We start from the raw sequence: 5,624 nt of genomic DNA, 5'->3' as shown, positions 1-5,624 counted from the left end.
AATGAAATACTGCCATTTGCAACAACATGGATGGACCTTGAGAAAATTATATTAAGTGAAACAAGTCAGGCACAGAAAGAGAAATACCACATGTTCTCACTTATTGGTGGGAGATAAAAATAAGTAAATAAATTCACATACACACACACACACACACACACACACACAAAAAAAAAACCGGGGGCAAAGAAGACATAACAACTACAGTTCCTTGAAGTTGATACAACAAACAAACAGAAAGGACATTGCTGGGTGGGAGGGAGGAGAGGGCGGAGGGAGGGAGGTTTCAGGTAATGGGCCACAATAATCAACCACATTGTATATCGACAAGATAAAATTTAAAAAAAAAGAAAAACTCTTGCACAAGTGCACCAGGATAAATGTACAAGAATGTTCATAGTAGCATTGTTCATAATAGCAAAAAAACCCCACAAAAAACTGCAAACAACCCAAACATCTAAACTATATCTAGAAAGGATATATTGTAATATACTCATGTAAAGAAATTTGAATGAAATACAGCAACAAATAGCTAATCCGACCCCCTGCTGCCTGAAACTTGTTTTTCTCCAGCCACACTGACACTGCCTTGCTATTATATGAACATGCTAAGCACTTTTTTGCCACAGGAATTTAGCACTTGTGTTCCCTCTGCCTGAATCCCTCTGTGGGGTCATAGTTTGTTCCCTTGATTCCCTCTAGTCTGCTGAAAAGATAACTCTGCAGAGAGGCCATAATTGAGCCCCTCCCCTCCCATCTGGCTGTATCTACTTTACCCTGCTCCATTTTTCTTCAGTAGTAGTTATCACCCCCTGTCCCATTATACATTCACTCATTTTTTTTTTTTATTGTCTGTCCCCCTTTATAAGAGTATACACTTCCTAAAGGCAGGTGCTTTGTCAGTTTTATTTATAGCTATACCCTTGTGCTTAGGAAAGGAAGGGCATATAAGCATATTAAGATTTGTAAAAATTTTTTTTTTTTTTTGTCCTTTTTGTGACCGGCCGCACCGCGCTCAGCCCGTGAGCGCACCGGTCATCCCTATATAGGATCCGAACCCGCGGCAGGAGCGCTGCTGCGCTACCAGTGCCGCAGTCTCCCGAGTGCGCCACGGGCTCGGCCCAAGATTTTTAAAAATATTTTTAAATATTTGCAAAGTAAATCAATTAATCAGTAAGATTGATGAAAACATTTTCAGATTAGCTTTAAAGACAGAGACTTTCAAATTGACTTTAGAAATTAAAAGTAGTCCTTCATGGGTCTGCAAAAACATACTTAAGACAAAGGGCCAAAAGTAAAAAAGACAAAAATAACAGAATGAGGAAACAGGTCAAGCAAATGCAAACCAAAAAAGTTGCTGGTGGTGAGGGGAACAATTTGTTAAAATATAATTGATGCTCAGTCATGCATATGGCCTTTGATACAGTGAGAAGTTGTTTTCATTTTTATTCATTCTGCAAAAGATAAACAATAAATTGAGATGGGCAACTCAAAACCCTAAAGCTGTCTAGCTTCTTACAGTTATTTAGAGTTGGAAGCTAAATTCTTTGTAGGAGACTTCCAGCAGTTCATTGTGATCTCAGATTATGTCTGAAGTGATCAACAATAATTCAATTTATGAGCCGTCATTATCTCTCACACTAGTTATCCTTTATGACTTGACATAATTATTTATTTATTTATTTTTAAATTTATTTTTTTTTTAAAGATGACCGGTAAGGGGATCTTAACCCTTGACTTGGTGTTGTCAGCACCACGCTCTCCCAAGTGAGCTAACCGGCCATCCCTATATAGGGATCCGAACCCATGGCCTTGGTGTTATCAGCACCACACTCTCCCAAGTGAGCCATGGGCCGGCCCCACATAATTATTTAAAGCATGTTTTAAGATTCTTGATAAATAAAAAGGTGTGTATTTAAGTGAGTAATAAAACCATTTATCAGTAAGAAACCCTCCTCCCTTATCTTATAAGGTAGAAAAACATGGTGGAGAAGTCTTCCACTTAAAAAAGGAAGCAGAGAGATGAGGATAAAATAAATGTAAAAGACCACTTTCATGGCAAGAAATTTTTAAATCTAGAGGAAATTGATTTTTCTGGGAATATTTGTTTATATCCAAATCTAACCCAAAAAGAGGGAGGAAAAAAACAGACAAATAACTGTGGAAGATATTGGAGGTTTTAAAAGATAATCCATTAGAGATATGTGGCCCATTTGTGCACCCAAAAGTTTTTTACGAATTTCTGGGACATGAAAAATGATTGAGATTGTGTTACAAACATTTAAAATATTTATGTGGTCACATTTATCCATCTTTTTCTTTGTCAGAGATGACCAATTCAACTGCCTGAGGAAGAGGTAGTGAAGGCAGTTAACTGAGTAAGTAATTCTTGGTAGAGACGGGTAAGATGCAGAGAGAAAAAGCTCCAAGAGAGAGATGGAGGGGGATTGATGGGGGGAAGGCGATCTGTGCAGCTTCAGCTGATTGTTATTATACCAGAATGGGACTAATGTAGCCACATCTTCCCATCTTTCAAGTGAAGCTGGAAATTCTGGTTTTTATGTGAAATCTTTCCATTTTTAAATCCCAGTGGTTAATTTTAAAAATTGTAAAATATATGTGGGCTAAGCAACAGTCCCTTAGGCCTTCACTGCTCTGTGGGCCGTCAGATTGATCTTTGTTTTGGAGTTTTTTGGTTTTTTGTTTTCGGCTTCTTAGTTTTTATCCTTTTAAGAAAGGCCTTCCCTACTCCTAGATTATTTGTTATTTCCCATGTTTTTAAAAGGTGTTTTTACATTATTAAATAACATCAAGTAATTATGTTGTAAGGAGTAAGGTTATTAATTTTGTTATAAAGAGTAAGATGGGCATCCAGCTTAATTTTGTACAAATAAATAGGCTATTTTTGCAACATCATTTAGTGAACACTCTATTTTTTCCCTAGTTTGAAATGCCACCTTTATCATATATGAAATTCCTATGTGTATTTGGGTCAATTTCTGGACTCTGGTTTGTTACGTTTGGTCTGTCTGTCTACAGATGTGCCAGTACATCTTTTTTCATTATCTTATTTTTAAAATGTGTTTGGTATCTTTCAGGGTTAGCTCCTCCCCATCATTCTTCTTGTTGTTGTTGTAAATAAATTTTTGTATTTTCTCACATATTTATTTTACCTTGTGAACTTTAATGAGTTTATTTAGTTTTCCTCTCCTATTACCAGGTTGGTATTTCTTCCAGGATCCCATTACATAGGAATCTTCTTACTTAAGTATAGGGTATGGCTTTCAATTAACTAAAGATTTGTTTTTCTCTCCGTTCTATAATCTGACAAATTTGGGGGCTGGCCCGTGGCTCACTCAGGAGAGTGCAGTGCTGATAACACCAAGGCCATGGGTTCGGATCCCATATAGGGATGGCCGGTTTGCTCACTGGCTGAGCGTGGTGCTGACAACACCAAGCCAAGGGTTAAGATCCCCTTACCAGTCATCTTTAAAAAAAAAAAAGAGAGAGATGGTGTATAATTTTTTTTCACAACATTTAATCACTTTTCCAATCTCTTAAATAGTAATTTAATAGTAATAGTAATAGGTCTATTCATGTTTTCTAATTCTTCAACCCATATTTTATATTTTGTATTTTTCTAGGAACTCATTCAATTCATTGCCATATATTTGCCCATAACAGTCTCTTCTAATTCTTTTGAGCACTTCTGGATATGTGCTTATTATACCTTCCTCTTTCCTAATCTTTTAAATTTGTAAATTTCTTTTTTAAATCTTTATTTTTTAAATCAGGTTTTGTTAGAGATTTATCTATTCAGTATTTTCAAAGAGACAAGTTTAGGATTTACTTCACTATTTTAATGCTTTGGTTTTCTATGACATAAATTTCAGGATTGGTCTTTATAAATATACATAATCGTTTTTTCTTTTCATTTTTTTTTTCTTGTCCTCTCCTTTTCTTTAAATAAAGACCTATTGGTTGAGTTTTTCTTTTCTTTTCTTTTTCCCAGTTAACATACTTTTACTATGGTCTTTTCCCAAAAAGCATTTATTGTTCTCAAGAGTATAAGTGCTTTGAGGGCAGGCCTTCATTTTTGAATTACTCACAGTGCCTCTCACATAGGTTTTAGCCCAGAAGGCGCTCAATACATATCTGTTGAAACAAATTGAATTTGTCCATGTAAGATATTTATAGTAACTACTGTTATTAAATTAATCAAAACACCATAGCTTCAATCCCTCCAGATAGATTTTTTTTTTTTGGTAGCTTGCCAGTACAGAGCTCGAACCCTGGACCCTGGTATTATGAGCACCATATTTTAACTAACTGAGCTAATGGGCCAGCCCAGATGGAATTTTTTTTACTTTATTGATTTTTTTCATTGTACATGTTTATGGGGTACAGCTTCTTGTTTCAGTACATGCATATATTGTATAATGATCCAATCAGAATAGTTAGCATATCTATAACAGATTCTTCTGAGTCTGAATTTTGTGTGCATGAAGTTGATAAGGGAGTGCCCCCAGATGTTGAAAACCACAGGAAGGCAGTAAGGGAGGCAAAGGGAGGCAGAGGAAAATGTTGAACTGCAAAAAGGTCCTGTCTTTACTTTAAATCTTAATATTCTTTTTGAAAGGATGACAGGACCAGAGCTGACAGTTCACCGGAGAAGTTCCGCTTTATTCGGGGGAGAAGCATACATTTGTATAGAGCCGGGTTCCGGGAGAGGGTGGTTAGTACACAGGGCGGTAGTTGATTGGCCGGGGGCAGGTAATGATTTCTGATAGGCTGCACCTTGGCGCCGGCGAGATTGTTAGGACCCGGAAGAGAAAAGCGCCATGTTTTAGGGAGTGCCTCCTTTGGGGTCTTCTATGGGACCTTACATTCCTCCCTTTTTCCTCTATTGGGGATCAGGTCGTTGAGGTCTCCGAACTACTTCCTGCTGGAGGGGGCCGTCGTGGGAGGAGGAAACAGAGAGGAGAAAGAAACCCCCATTATCCCAAAGGAGAGTGGTGAACAGGGTGATTTCAAGGGGAGAGAAATCCATGAAAGTTTCTTGGAGCCATAGGTCAGCCATCTGCTGTGTCCAGTGGGTATAAGAGGCTGTGGGGAAGATCATCCATGCATCTGCAGCTAGAGTGGTCAGGAACAAGCACCACCGGTGACTTAGATCCATTTCAGCAAGATGTCAGGCATTCTATTGAAATTGGAGATCGGGATAGGCGAACTTTAAGGGGGTTGGTGGGATGAGAAGTGCAGAAATAGCTTTCTTGAGAGGGTTCACTCTGAGCTTCAGGCTAACTTGTAGGTTCCGTGAGGTTCGTAGGTGGGCCTTGAGGGCAGGGCTTTAACCTGGAAATGTGGATCCATGGAGTTACTTGGTTGTTTGGTAGGGAAAGCTTGGCAGCTGTGGGAGTACAAAGAATGACTGGGTAAGGGCCCTCCCACTTAGGAGTTAAAAGATTTTGTGGCACTGGGGAAGTGTAGAATACTAAATCCCCAGGGTGTACTGTGGAGGTGTTTTGGGAGGAGGTTGGATTAGGCAATAGCCAATCCTGGTGTTTCCAGAGTTCAGCTCAAAGATGGGATAGCTAGGTTGGGGGGTATGATTTCTTGTTTAG

At 38.4% G+C, this 5,624-nt stretch overlaps 1 long non-coding RNA gene across 1 annotated transcript in view; it reads left to right on the top strand.

The window, feature by feature from the left end:
- LOC103596890 overlaps window positions 1–5,624 on the top strand; it is a 17,580-nt gene that overhangs the window by 8,075 nt on the left and 3,881 nt on the right. Inside the window, exon 2 of the long non-coding RNA XR_551070.1 lies at window positions 2,328–2,378. This is a non-coding gene — a long non-coding RNA (uncharacterized LOC103596890). The remainder of the gene's footprint in view (window positions 1–2,327; window positions 2,379–5,624) is intronic.

This window comes from Galeopterus variegatus, unplaced genomic scaffold (assembly GCF_000696425.1).
Source record: "Galeopterus variegatus unplaced genomic scaffold, G_variegatus-3.0.2 Scaffold86, whole genome shotgun sequence".
Lineage (NCBI taxonomy): Eukaryota > Metazoa > Chordata > Mammalia > Dermoptera > Cynocephalidae > Galeopterus > Galeopterus variegatus.
Note: the sequence above shows the minus strand (reverse complement) of the source record. Positions and strands in the feature narration are given on the sequence as shown.